Here is a 16,013-nt window from a genome sequence, read left to right as displayed (position 1 = left end):
TTCTTTAAAGAAGTTATTTTTCTCTTTAATAATGTCTTCTGTGTATTCAATTTTCCTTGTACATTTAGATATCAGGGAATTTCTAGACTAATTAACCCTCTGCTTTGTATAGAAGGCAGTACAGTATAGATCGGAAGTTGGCAAACTTTTTCTATAAAAGGCCAGATAGTAAGTATTTTAGGCTTTACAGGTCATATAGTCTCTGTCAGTAACTTACTCACCTCTGCTGTTATAGCATGAAAGTAGCCATAGATAATATATAAACAAATGTGTACAGCTATGTTACAACAAAACTTTATGTGCAAAAACAAGTGGTGGACTAGGTTTTCCCAGTGGTGCATATTTGCAGACACTTGCTACAAATAAAAGACACTGTACATGCTGTCACTGGAATCTGATTTTGGATTCCAGCTCTGCCATTCACTATGTATCCCTGATGGTCTTACTTTAAATTAGGACACATACACTGAGGTCACAGGATTAGAGAAATGATTGGAGGTATAATGCATATAAAGCTTCTGACATGGAGCTTGTCTAATTTTAGTTCTCAAATTTCCATATAGAAGGGATATCATTGAGTAAAGTAGCAAGTTTAGGGAATGGTAAAGAATTCCACTTGTGATAATAAGTACGAGATGCCAGACAGCCATGCAAAAGAAAACCTTCAACAAGCAATAGGAAGTGTGGAAATGGAGTTTTAGGATATAGTACAGGGAGGGGGTTGAATTTGAGTTTCATCTTGGGTGATCAGTGAAGGCCTCCACTGAGAAAGTGGCCTCCGAGCAAAGACCTAAAGTAGTTGAAGAAATTGGCCATGAAGATGTATTTGTAAAGAGAATTCTGGGAGGAAGAAACACCAGCACATAGACTTGGGGAAGCATACTTGAAATGTTCAATGGGTAGTCAGGAGGCCAGTGTGTCTGCAGCAGAATGAAAAAGTAGGAAATTACAGGAGATGAATTACAGAAGTAACCTGGAAACAAATCATGTGGAATCTTACAAGTCATTATAAGGGCTGGCTTCTTGCCCAGAGGCATGACATGAAGTGATTTCTATGTTAAAAGTATCTCTGTTGTGATGGGAAAGTGTATAGTAGGCAAGGATGGAAGTAGGCATGCTAGTTAGGGAGAGATTTTGGTAATCCAAGCGAGACTGATAATGGCTCTCACCAAGGTCACTTCAGGGGAGGTGTAAGAAGTGGTCTTGTTCTGGATATTTTTAAGATAGAGGCCAAAAGGTTTGCCAGTGTATTGTTTGTTCAATGGATTTGAGATGTGTAATAGAAAGAGAGGGGTCAGGGATAACTCCAAGTTGGAGTTGGACCAGATCATACCTAAGATCTCTTCTCAATGTAATATTTTATGATTCTATGATTATAGGGGATGAGTCCTAATTGTTTGTAATACTCAAAACTTGGGTGTTAGAATAAATGGGTAAAGTATGTCTCACCCTGGTTCTAAAATGTACTGCTGCAGAAAGTTTTTCTCCCTTTGGAAAAGCAGAGGCCAAGCCAGAACTGTGAGAACATGCATTGGCTCAGTATGTGTTAACAAAGAGTTTTGTACTGGGTATCAGGACATGGTCAGAAGAAGTTCTAAGTTATTAACTTTGCCTCACCTGGGAAAATATAATATTTTCGCCTATGGGCTAATATAATATTTTAGCCCAAACTCATTAACCTATAAGGTTCTTTTTTTTTTTTTTTTTTTTTTTTTTTAAGAATGAGGGAGAAATCGCTGAACAAGTAGTTCTGCCTGGTCTGATGGGCTTAAGGATTAAGGACGATATATGTATGTGAATGCTGTCTGAATCTGAGGATAGGTATTGCGTCCATCTCCTTAAATGACCTGAAACCAAGTCTTTCTTCACCAGCTTTCCTATGACTGAAATATTGTACCTTCAATAAGTGAAGCCACAATCCAGGAGCAGCCATTAACATCCTCCCACCAGCTACACACACCTCCAGAGAAGGTGTTCCTAGTAGCTCATGCATCCCTTATCCCACCCTGGGCCAGAAGAAAGGACAGGCCATTAACATTCCTTCTGTTTCTTTCTGTCCTTCTCCACAGTTAATGAGATTCTTTGATTTTTAACATTCTCATTATTACTAAATGTTTTATACTCAGATAAAATATGTGAAATTTCTGAAGAGACTTTGAGTTTGCTATAAATTATTCAAGTGAACTCACAGAAATTCTACATTGTTCTTATTTATTCTGTTATCTAATAGACAAGTGGTCAAGAGTGTCTGGTAACATACCTGCTGGTACATTAGAAACTACCAGGGAGAACTTTGATTTACAGATTCCCAGGCCTCACACCAGCACTACCAAATCAGGAGTGCTGGGAGTTGTGCCTGTGAATTGTGTTTTTGTTTTGTTTTGTTTAAATCTCCCTAGAAGATTCTGATGCAGTGGACCTGGATCAGGGTTTCCAGAATGGTGCTTTAGTCTTCCCACAATCACTATGAACATAATATTTAGAAATGATATTAAAGCAGAAATGATATCTGCTCTGCAGTCACTAAAGAATGACGGCTCTAAGAAGCAGTGGTCCAGATGTAGCAGACTTGGCATTCACTTTGAACCTCGGATCTGACCTTTAGAGATAATGAGCTGAAGATAATCAGGGAACTTCTCTATGGGTCCCTCTGAAATGATCACCGATAGCTTTATCTCTTTAACTTTGGATGACCAAATGATCAGCTTTGCTGCCTCTTTGGAGAATGTAATGTGGTTAGTTTATTTTCCTCATCAGTAAATTGCTGATCCCCGCCAAAGTTTACTGAAACAGCCAACCATACAGTCTTCAAAATAATTCACATCAATAACATGAATCTGAAAGCTTTCTCATTCCTTTCCTGGCAGTTACAAACTGCTGACTCATATACCTTTTCCTGTCAAGTGTGTTTAGCTTCATATTGCAGCTTAATAGTTTCATTCCAAAACGAAGACTGGAACTGGAAAGCGCAGGGAGAAAGTGCAGTAGGTGGAATGAAAGTTTCTATGTATGTTACCATATATAGGAATCTTAAATTACCTCTAAATAATACACAAAATATGATGTGAGGCTGAAATGAATCTGTGACAGAATGTCTTATCCAGACTCAACTTCCCATCTTTTCTCCTAGAAAAGATAGAACAAACTAACTTTGTGCAATGTTTTCCAGTTAAGGCATTTTCATTTCAAATTCAAACTTGTCACCTGAATTTCTGGATGATCTGGTGAAGAGAGCTGGTTCACTTATCATTTCAGCCAAAACCCAGGCTCTTTCTTAGTGAAGCATGAAGTTATTAAATCAGTTGATTTTCCTGGAATAAAGTTCAATATGTTATAATTGTAGCCTCAGTTTGTCAAGCTTTCACAATTATCAAATTAAAGACAAGTAATATTTAATTTCTGGCAGCTATACCGTGAAAGCCCCCTACCCCCACTCCTACTCTGGGGCAAGATTATAAAGTCAACAAGTAAAGTCAAGATAAAATCACATGCATTACGATTTTCTAAAATGGCGAGCAACTCCTTGTAAAGTTGTGATAGAGCCATACACAATTTTTTCCTAGATTTATTTGGGAGTCACATTCCTGAGAATTCAGTAACTATTAAAACTATGTAAATTACTTTGTGCTTATATGTAAACTGGAGTTAAGTTCTTGAATCAAGTGAATTATACATAGGCTTTCCTACATGATGTCCACTGGGCACTTAACATCATGTGTGATGCTAGAGTTCTTTACTATGTGGGAATATAATATGCATTCAGATCTTGTTTCGTATCTTTGGCCCCCACTCACTAAATGCCAGTAGGGCCTCTTCATCATTGTGACAACCAAAAACCTCTCCTATAAATTTCCAAATGCATCCAAAGAAGAACCCATAAGAACCACAGATCCTTGAAGAAACAAACATCCTTCCTACTCACTGAAGGATAGCAACCCACCCAGAGCCTACAAAGCAGGACATTACAATGTAAACTGACCTCTGTATTTTGAGAGAATTCTCAATCCTTCTGGACAGAGTGGTGAAGTGAAAGGAGCTGTGGATTTAGAGTGAGAAGATATCTAAGCTCTAATCATGGTCTTGCTTTTAATTCAGTAGCTATGTGACCCTGGGCAAGTCACCTCTCTAGCTTAAGTCTCATTACCCTTACCAATAAAATGGGTGTAAAAGTTATGACTGTCCAACCTACCTCAGGATTGTCCTCAAAATCAAAATCAGTATTTGCGCTGACTTTGTCATCTATTTGGTTGTTAGCACTACAGCAATTCTTGATGCTCAGTGATGCCATGAGGAGATGGGAACAGGGGTTACATGACCTCCAGAGATACTTACAAGCTTAAGGCTGGCTGGTGTCCTGGTTATATGGCTTGACCAAGCATGAGTTCATCATGTCCAGTAAGTGCTGGTCATACCAATGGTTTCCATCCAAGGGTCTAGATTGGCTACACAGTCCTGCTTGTATCCTGAACATGTTTTCTATGTCTTCCCTGGAGGACATCTTCTAGGACTTTCTCTGCTCTTTTTCACTCAGTCTGCACCCCACTTCTCCACTGATAACTCCCTTACTAAGCTATCACCTTCCCACCTACTCAATCCCTCTGCTTTATTAACCCACTGGTTCTCCCTCACACCTGCCCTCTCTCTCCAATACAGTTTCCACTGAATTCTAGGAATATATGACAATAGCTCCTAACCTTGACTGCATACTGCAATCACCTGTGTGATTACTCCCACCATACTAGTTTATATGGCAATAATTTCCTGACCATTGCTTCTCAGTTTTTTAATCTCCAGTGACATTTAGAAAGGCTGTGGTAGACCTTTGGAGTTAAGAAATTTGTTCAGATGGGCAAGAGACAACCGATAACAAAGTATCCAGGGACCTGTGAAGATTTCATATGGTGCACACAAGAGTAGGAAAACCACAAGGATGTCATTAAAGTCTGGGGAAAGAAGCTGGGGATTACTGCAGAAATTTAGGGTAAATGGTGAGCACAGATTAAAGAATGACTGGTCTGGGTCCAGCTGTGTTAAGTATATTGAATATTTCTCCTGAGATTGTGCTTCTCCTGAAGTCTCAGATGTGCCTAAGGATTTTTTTCCTTGCCATATGAGGACAGAGCCCTAGTTCTGGTTGGCACATTAGCACTGGGAAATTCATCTATTCACCAGGGACAATCTGGACTGTAGAAATCTGAGATGGATTTTATTAAAACGCATGACTACTCTATTGGAAGACATTCTAGAATTTTTCCAGGTGAATCTTGGTGCAAGACTAGGCTAGAGCCTGGGGTTAGACCCAGCCTCTGAGAGTATGATTATAAGAGAGCTAGGCATTATCCAGAGGAACTCAGGAGCCAGAACTGACTCAGGCCTCCTCTTAAGTCAAGATATCAGCAAAATAAAAGTAATGGTGACTCAAAATCAGACGGGTAATTTGTTCATGGTTCTGTGTGGCGGAGAAGTTTATTCTATTAAGTAGATCCTAACCGATATGTGGGAGGACTAGGAAAAGGGTCCAACTCATGGGGCAAAGGAAACAAGAAGGCCTGGGCAGGAAACCAACCAAGTGGATTATGGTTATTTTCAACTTTGTCTTCTTAAGTGAAGTCACACGAGTCAGAAAATCTAGGCTGGAGTGCAGTTATTCAGCCTGAGCCATGTGGCTGAAGTGAGAGGAGCTTTTAGGCTCTGTGATGACATGCTCACCCCAAATATAGCCATAAAATATAGCAAGTCTGATGGCACAACTCTTCCCAGACTTGTCCTAATGTTGTATCTTAACTATAGACACACTACTGTCACTGGTCCAAACTGGCTCAAAAATTGGCTGGGCCTGAGTATGCAAGTTAATGGCCTTTTTTTTTTTTTTTTTTTTTTTTTTTTTAAGCTGATTTGGGCTGGCCTGTGTCTCTGGGAATTAATAAATGCCTCAATGACCCTTGGGACTGCTTGGACCCAAAGGCCCCCATCTCAACCTCTCCTCATGGAGTGCTGCTCCAGTCCACAGCTGGAGGCCATTTCTATAATATTCTGGGGAACATTCCGCCTCCCTGTAAACGGAGGCGTGGCCAGAAGTGTGTCCTTCAAAGTTTCTGAACTGCGGCCACTTTACTCTAACTCACTCAGAGTTCATAATCAGTTCCTTGACTTGAGAGACATCCCTCCTAACTCAAGTTCTGGATCCGCCCTCCAGGCTCTTCATGAGCGTCTGTGAGCTTCCAGGGCACCCTGAGCCGCTGAGGAAGCTCCGCAGGGGAAAGCAGTGCTGCCACCTGCAGGATTCACTCCCTAATTCACTCTCTCTCCATGGTCACTGAGGACTTCATTCTGTACATTTTTTCCATTGTCTGTGTTTTAGTATGGATGGCAGAAATTTACATTACCACTCATGACACAATAAGACTTTGGTGTAATCAACAATGAACCGAGATGCAGAAGGCTTAGGTTTAGCAGGCTCTGTCCCTACCAGTGCAAATTTAGATAAGTATTAAACTTCTCTAAGCACCAGTTTCTTCTTCAGTAAATTGGGAAAATGATATTTAGCTCATTTTGTCCTTGAGTTGCAATAAAAGTCAAATGAAACTCCAACTACAAACTATAAGAAGAAATACAGATAAGAACTATGTATCCACCTACCCATTCATTCACTCTCAAAGGGTTAATGAACCCCCATTTATTGTGGCAGGGAGAGTAATGCATTGGGGCCACTAGTCAAGTGATTTATTCAGATATAAATAAAAGAATCATTCTGACAAATATAAGTTACAATTCTGATAGAGGTGACAAAGGAGAGGTGTGTGGTTCATAGGATAAGGGGTCTCTCACCTCCTTATGGTATCAGTTAGCTGAGCCGTGGAGAAGGAAGAGGATTTAACCAGGTAAAAAGCATAAGATAATTTCCGTGACTAGGAAAGCATCAGTCAGAAGGGAGCGCACCACATATGAAGATCACCAACAAGCCAGGTGGCTGTACTGGAGAGAAGGACGAGGAGGTAGAAGATGAGGTTTGGGAGGCGGGTATGCACCAGATCACACACTACTGTGTTGGTCATGATAAGGAGTTTTGGCTTTAACATAAAAGCAACAAACCTTTAGGGGAGATGAGGAAGGGAGGAAGGGAAGTAATATGTCCAGATTTGTATTTTGAGATCACCCTTCATATATATTTGACTGCATTTCTTTTTTTATTCCTTGATTTTATCTTTCACGGACACGACCTCAAATCCTTTTATTTACTCTGTTGGGATGGTTAATGACCTTGGTACTTAAAATACTTGGCATAGTTGCACTTAAATTTGATTTCTGCCGTTTATCAATTGTATAATTTAAAAAAGGTTAAGTCTTCATCTTCTAATCTGTAAAATGGTGATGATAATTCATCTCTCATAGAGTTTCCTATGAATAAATGAGGTGATTCATACAATTTCTGGCACATAATGAGTCAATAAATGCTAGTTTTGATAATTACCCCTCTGATAATTTACTCCTCTTATAATCACACTTTTTGGATAGGATACATTTTAGCTGTTTTTTTTTTTTTTTTTTCTTTTTTTTAAATATGAAGGTGACCTTGTTGATCTATTATCAGTAGAAAATGCAATTTCATTTATTTCCTGCAGAGGGATGGATTTGCATCAAGTCATTTACATTTGCTTCTCAGGTCCTCTAGAAATAATGCTCATGTTCTGTGTTACTTTATCTAGCAATAATTTAGCTGACATCAGGAATTAATATCAGTAGTCTTTTAGGATTTTGCCAAATTGAATAATATAAAATGATTCTAGACTCAAAAAACAAAAGGGGTGTGAGTAAATTTAAGTTGCACTGGTACTACCATCAGTAGTAGCCAGTCAACTCAGTCCGTCTGTTGCTAGATGGCACTTCTCCTTATCAAGAGAATACAGTGGCCCCACATAAAGCAGGTGTAGTTGGATTCACAGTATTGGAAAAATGGCCACCCCCAACCAATAAGCTATGGGTATGGGGTGATTTCAATAATCAGGTTCCAGGAACTATTTTAAATGAAAATAGCTGCTTTTGAATAAGACACAATGGGGAGTGTTAGGCAGGGTTTGACTTACAAAGGGTAAAAACATCAAAATTAATTTTGGGGGAAAATTAAGATTCTCCTCACAGTCTCAAAGCTTTCTTCTCTAATCACAGTGCAGACACTATCAGAGAACAGAGAATCTTTGTATTATTTCCAAGTTTCTCCCATTGTCAGTCACTGTGACAAAGTGCTGGCCAATCTGACACAATGATGAATCACTCTAGACATTGAGTTTTCAAATGGCTGTCGAGGGTTTTCAGTAGGAGACTGTGGTCTAGGAATGCCACAGACCAACACTGGGTGCTCTGCTTACAAACAAAGCACAATTTGGTAAAAATTAAATAGATGTGTTTCAGGGAAAAGAGATGAGTAATAAGCATTTAATGTCTATGTTTTTACTATGTCTTCATGTTGCAATTGATTTAAATGCCTATAAAGTAAATCCTTACTTTCTAAACCCCTTCTTGTCTATGCTCTGCTGAAATGAGTTAGATTTGAGAATATGTTGGGAAGTTTAAATATTAAACAGATATTTTTGTTTATTGTTTTCAGCTATAAAATAACATGTGGGTTCTCCTTACCTTTTATCCTTGAAATTTTAACACACAACATAATTCTTTGCTAATAATTATTTTAACTGATTAGATCTTTCAAACCCAATGCTGTTGGAATTTATGATGGATTGATGCATTGTCCAATGCAAATGCATTTGTAATGTCTACCTTAGTTTCCTGTTGGAGGGTTTGTCAATATACCAATGCCTCAAATCCATTTTCTCAGTAAAAATGTTGCAGTTTCCTGATTATTATTCACAAAGGCAGCTTCCTGAGTTATTTCTGCTCCTGCACAATATTCATGATAGCAATTTGATACCTTAGCAGTTTCAAGGTTATCAAGTGATTGAAAATCCTACTGCTTATTTCAAGGTGTAACATATACAACTGTGCTGTCATCCATTATAGCAGTATAATAGTTTTTCGTAATGCCTTTCATGAACTGCTGATTTAGAAGTGCAAGCCTAACTTCTGAAGGCACTTATCAGTCTCAGGCTGGGGAAGTATTGCTTAACTGGAAAACAGCAGTTCAGGACTCTTTGTGCGACTTAAAAATAAAGGAAACCAAGTTTCATTTCTCTTTTAGATAGTGCTAGACCCCTGCCCTGTGAAGTCATTAAAGTGCATTTGCAAAAGGAAAGAAGGAAACAAACAAAAGCCCTGGTGTATCTGGTCTTCTGAAGGGCTAATGCTAATCAGCAGTGAATTTTAGGAGGAAGCATTCGACTTTTTGCAGATTGTGGAGATGAAGTTAGAAGCAAGAAATTACTGAGATGATGGAGATTTTGCTAAACTAAAAACACACAAGTCAAGCAAATTCATAATACAGCTGGGAAGTAAAATCCATCATCATTCGAAGTCCCCCTCTAAGCTCTACCCACACATTGAATTTTGGTTTAGGGGTCTCTGGTTGGAGCAGAGGGTTTGCTTGAATGAATTTAGAAGGTGGCATCTGTTTAAGTAACAGATGTCTGTGTCACTAAGGTGCTATGTTCTCACTTTTTATATATGGGGAAATTGCTGCTGAAAGAGTTTTATTGTCTTTATGCAAATGAAAATATCATATTCTTCTCCTTAAAGGGTTCCTCCTCCTGATGCGAATCTAAGGCCATAAAGGACCTCAACCTCATCAAAAAAATTTTTTTTCATATTTTAGAATCTGATAAGTTTCTTATGAACTATCAATTATGCATGAAATGAGGTTTGGAATTGGAGACACTTAAAAAGTTCCCACTGGGTCAAAGCAAACTGAGCAGGGTAAGAGATGGAGCTGACCCCTCATCTGCTGTGGTACCAACAGAAACTCGCACCCTCTCAGCTCACTCTAAGGGTTGTGGGGGAGGGTGCCTTAAGAAATTATTTTAACTCGATTCATTTGGTTGTTGGCTTATAAAATCTCTTTGTTTCTTTTATTTTTCTGGGAGAGATAACAGAGACTGAAGTCTCCCTTATCAAAAACACTCTCCAAGTTGACACAAAATTAACTATCACAAGAAGATGGGAAGTGTTCCTCAGGAGCTGTGTTTCCGCTGCACACCAAAGTGTAGTGGTTATCTGGCAGAAAAGCATGTGTACAGTTGTTTGAGTTGCAAGCTGAACTACTCATTTCTTTCATGAATATCATTTTTATTTCAAGATCAAAAGAGATATGCACTATGGATATTCAGATTTGGGTGTTTCAGAAACATTGTAAAAATGAATACGTGTCATTTTGAGGAAAATAACTGGCAACAGTGCTTGTTGCCAATGATAAAATTCAAACTTTCAAGGGAAAATTTGAATTTTGGAAAATTTGTATACATCACCATGAGCTTGCCAGCTTCCCAATACTTAAATACTTTTCTAATGAGATCGGTGGTGCTATTAATAAATGTGATTTTTGTTGATATTGTATCATGAAATGTGTCACTATTTGTAAGACTCATATAACTTAGTGAACCGATATTTTCCATGTAATCAATAACGTTAAAGAATCACGCATAAAAAGATCCATTCAAAGTGCAAGATAGGCCAATGGATTATAATGTAACAGAGTAAGAAAAGTTCATTGATATGGTTTTGTATTCCACATACAACTCAATTTTAAGAAACTACTACTTGTTGACATTTGTTGTACTACTAGAAAAGAATATTTATAATTATCTGAAAAGGCAATGAGAATTCTCCTTACTTTTCCAAATATAGACCTGTCTGAGGACACATTTTCTTCATGTATTTCTGTAAAATAACAAACAACAGATTGAATGCTGAAGCAGGTATGAGAATTCAGCTATCTTCTATCAAGACAAATATTCATAAGATTTATCCTCAACAGACGTCTCCAGAGACTATTGAATTGACTGGTTTGTAAAATAAAATCTGGAAGATCTTTTGCCAAAACATTTCCTTGTGGACAATTATAGAAATTAAAGTGATTTCAGGAGCTCATGGAGTATCTCATATTTTCTAAGAACAATTGATTCTACGATTCTACAGCTATGGAAATGATGTAGCTGTGGTTAACCAAGTAGCTGTGGTTCCCAGGTATTGGCAGCCTAGTACCAGTGAGATCAAACAAATATCAAGGCCCTACCAGGTTCATTAAGCCCCAAAGCCGGACTTCAGAACCTCAGCCTACCCTGGATCCTGTACTTCTTCCACCCCATAAGTTTTTCTGAAACTATCAAAGTGTTTTTCTCTTATGTTTGTGAATCATTTACTTTTGCCGGGATCCTCTTGTCCTACTCAGTGTAACTCAAGCCAGAGCCAATATTGTTCATGCTTTCCTTCAGGCTACTAAAACCAGATGAGCTTAGTGTCATTGTCATCCAGTTTCATCAGTTACCACTGCTCTAAGAAAGCTAGGAAAATGTCATTTTTCCAAAAAATGGGTGTGTAGTGAGCATCCCAGCAGGGACTATGAGCTATGAAATAGGAAGAGACCTGTTGCCTATTCAAGATGCAGAAAAAGGAGATGACATAAAGGTAGCATCCAAGAAAAGCTGGACACTGGTGCAGACCAGGTGTAGGGTCTAGCTTAGTGCTTAGCAGAAGTTGGAGAACATTTGGGCAATGATGAGGTAAGGTGCTGAGCTTCCACAAAGGCCATAGCTATATTAGAAATCTAGTTTGTGAAAATCTCCTAGTAACATAAAATTGGTCACAGAAAAATGTGATTCCCATGACTTCAACATGTCCCTAAAGTAGCTGTAAAGCCACTCCAGCTAAAGGAGAGGATGCCACTAAGGGTCTAATGATTCTCTCTTATTAAGACTTACCTGAGAGCTGACTAATTCTCTCCAACCCTGCTTTTCATCAAAAGCTAATAAAACTATTACTGTTTCATTGAATGACTCTTCCTGGAGGGGAGAGTTGTCTTAACTCAGTCGGATATGTTTAATGTTGGAAATTTAAGAGGGAAGTTTTGTAGGCAGGAATTTCAAAATTCCTAACAACCAAAAATAGCTACTAACCCCACTCACTCTGAGGCAACTGCCTGATCTGAAGGTTAAATCATTTTTCTCCTTTGTTTTAAGAATCATATTTTTTGGGGGAAAGCCTCTAAAGGTTGAGAATCTCAGAAAATACCTCTCAAGCACTCAAGTGAGCTGCCGGGCCCCTTCGTCCCTTAAACCGCATACTTGTGTTTACAGATAATAAACTTTAATATTTCAGTAAACACAACACCCATTTGAAGATAAGTGTGACTCAGAGAAAGTTTTTATCATGATTCAAAATTATTTTTAATTATAAATGATAACATTTATCTCCATTACTATAGACAAGTGTGATTTGATAATGTGCAGAAATCAAATTTCAGAGACTTATCAAACTTTAGTGAGATTGTTTGAACTGAAGGAAGTAGAATTGCCAAAAAACTTCACAAAAAATATGCACGTCAGTATTATGGATACAATTAATATGATGGTGGATGTGGAGGTTTCGTCTTAAAATGGTGAAGCTCAATTGTCATCTCTGTAGTGCATTAGCAGTTAATTTGTTGGAAAATGAGTCACATATATCATTAGAATGGTCATCACTAGTCCTGTGATTCCCCTATGTAACCAAAAATAAGAAAGGGACACAATAGTCCTGAGTAGTCCCTGAGTAGAGTGACAACTGAGGCATCTGGAGACTTTGCTGCGTATCTCAATTACCAGAACTGAACATCTAAAGACACAATGTACATCTAGTTGTAGATAAAGAGAAAACCTGTACCCTCTCCCTCATCATCATCTTCAACTCCATTCCATTCACATCCTCAACAAAGCAGCCCCTGAATCTCGCCCGGATATTATGAAGGAAGGCAGGAAGTAAGAGTAGAAAGGAAAGTTAAACAGATGTGATGGTGAGAGAAATGTAAGAGCCCATGGTGGGGCAATCATGATAAGGGGTGCAATTGCAACAAGAGTGGGAGCAGAGGCTCAGGTTCAGAGGACAAGTGCTGTTCACTTAAATTGAGCCTAAATCACATTTCCCCTGACCCAAATTAACAGGCAGTCATTCCGGGACACTCCAGATCAGGGATAGCAAACAGATTTCTTCTAGTATGTTGATGCCATTTTATGGATAATGTATTTACCTGGCATTCTGTACTGAAATAGCTTTCGAGACTAACTTTGGGCTGTGGGGAAGAGAAGGTTGTAATTCATTTATAATATGTGCCATGGGCATGACAGGGGTGATTGCAACATATGTGTGACATATCTACCACCCTGCTCCATGAGCTTCTGAGTAGCCTATTAAATGTGTGACTACCTCTTCCTTTCACATTCTCAGGTTCTAAGGTCACCTTGATGCTTGGTGACATTGCTTATTGTAAGACATTGGCATGAGTATGAGAATTCCTGGCAGAAGCACTTCTATCCTTTCCTACCCTTCCATTTCTAGAAGACATGAGGGATTTAAGTCTCTATATTCATCATTCTCACAACCCCCTCCATTGGTCCTATTCCTAAAATAATTTTCCTAAGACTCTGCCAGAGATGCGGTCCATTTTTGTATTCTCCCAAATGAGTGACATAGACAAAAACTTAAACTATTTGTCAAAGAGAGAGGACTCAGTGGGACTATTCCCCTGGGCCACTTAGATCCCTACAATAGTTCAAATGAAATGACAGTCAAATAACTTCTTTATTTGTTCCCTTCCCTTGACTAGCCACCAAAATGTAGACAGTTTTCTCAGGAAACCCAAGTTAAAAATTGCTTCTTCCCTCTATTTATATTGCATTTTAATGTAATTGGTTGCTTTCCCCCATTTGTTTTGGGGTGGTGACACAGCTCTGGGGGGCCTAGGGATGATGAAGTGAATGAGGATGGAGAGAGAAAGAGAGCACAGACATGAAAAACCCCATCAGCAATACTTTCTCTTATTTATAGTGACAACCCCAAGCAAAATATAAAAATATATTTAGGGAGATGACAGCTTTGTTGCTTCTTGATCACAAACCAGCACTTAGGAGTTCACTTTTGTGAGCAGATAAAAAGGGCTGCATCTTGATAACGCAGTGTGAGGAAAAGGGAGAAATTGAGCGAAGGGCAATGTGTCCTCGACAGAATCAGAATAAGGACCAATACTCTAAATAGAAGTTGAGATTCTCAGGTTATTGTCTGTGGGAGCCGTACTGGAGGTGGATGAAACCTCTTCCCATCTACAAATTAGAATGCCAAGAAGGCAAGAAGTCTTTAGATTTACTTTCCAGTACTAGGATTTATATTTGATAAATAAAACATTCAGTCTTCAATTTATTTCCCACCAACTAAAAGAAGAAGGAAAAAAAAAGATGCGTGAAAATATTTGAGGCATTACTTATTCTTGTGTTAGAGGCATTTTGCAACTCATAAATGGGTCCATGTTTGAACAATTCAATGTAAGTGTGCTCTGTACTAAGCCCTAGTGATGCAATGAGAAAAAAAGACACAGACTCTGCTCTCCAAAAACTCACAACGGAACCAAATTTTTTTTGCAAGTTGTTTTGAAACTTGTAAGGCCTTCTCCATAGAAATTATGTTAAATGTGGCTGTTGTTTTCAGTTCCCAGTTCCTTTGTTCCTGAAATATTATTCCAATGGGCTATTTAAATGTTTCTTTCAGTGGCATTGTTATTATTTTTTTATGGTGAGAAAATGTATATTTTGAGCTCCAATCTATGTCACAATAAGTGCTTTCCTGAAAGAATCTGTTCAAATATCTGACTTCCCTGGTGCTAAGTCACTTGAAAACAGAGAACAGCTGGGAAGAAGTGGAGGGCAGAAGGCTCCCTGCAGGCAGCGATGTCAACAGTAACCCCTCACTCCATGCGTGACCACCCGACAATGCCAGTTTTGACTCTAGCTGAAGATATCTCACCATTGCTTTTGATACGTTCCTCTGGTTATGGCCTTGCTAGCCTATCTACTAGTTCACCTAACCTGACTAGTTTTGAGAGCACATGCAGTTTTACAGAAAAGTTCTTCCATGACCCACTACCTCCAGCCCAGCCTTGTTTCTACACCTGATTCATCTCCCTTTGCTGTTTTGCTAAACCTCTCTGACTGACTCTATGCTTTTACCTACTTTAGCTTACCTTGGTTGTGTTAGGCATTTGCTTTGATACGTGGTTCTGTGTGCTGGTAATCATCCCTCATCAACCTCCATGACTCCCATATGTACTGTTTGATAACAGAAGTCAGGAGAAAATGCTCCAATGAAGAGTATGAAGAGGGGGGAGAGGGAGCGCTTCATGAACTTCAGTTAATTCTTACTAACTCTAGAATTGCTTAAGAGAGTTATCTCTCTAAGTCAGACCACCCACCCACCCACCCCCACCAACCCTGTCAACCCCACCAGTTGATTGCAAATGAGTGCTTTTGGATTACACGGGGGGATCACTAAATCCCATCTACCTTTCTGAATAAACAATTTGCCATAGAGTGTTAATTCATGGGTGTTTTGGCAGTGGCTCTCAAGCTTTGTTCCATGAGAATCATCTCAGAGCTTTCAGAAATCCCCAAGTCCAGGCTGCATGTCACTCCAATTAAATCCAAATCTCCAGGAGTAGGAACCAGACATAAATATACCTAGCACCCTCCCAGGTAACTTCAAGGGGCAACCAAGTTTGAAAACTAGTGGTGGGGCTGAAAGAGCAGATGAAATGGAGACAGATTGCGGAGAGGGAATTAGATGGACTATCAGAAGGACTAGATTCAGGATCTCTGTGCCTCACTTATTTTGTTATTTGATAAATCATTAACAACTCTCACAGCCTTGTTTCCATTAGTCAGAAAACTGAGTTAATTATAAGTTCCCAGACTAGTCCTTAGGATTCTGATGAAGATTTAGGAAATCATAGTTTTGTAGTTTTGGAAGCACTTTTTAGACTCTAACATACAATTTGAATACGAAGTGTTATTAATAGAACATCATATGGTACCAAAGCAGATTTTAGA

Source organism: Rhinolophus sinicus, chromosome 17 (genome assembly GCF_057876585.1).
Source record: "Rhinolophus sinicus isolate RSI-liver-muscle chromosome 17, RSI-T2T, whole genome shotgun sequence".
Lineage (NCBI taxonomy): Eukaryota > Metazoa > Chordata > Mammalia > Chiroptera > Rhinolophidae > Rhinolophus > Rhinolophus sinicus.
Note: the sequence above shows the minus strand (reverse complement) of the source record.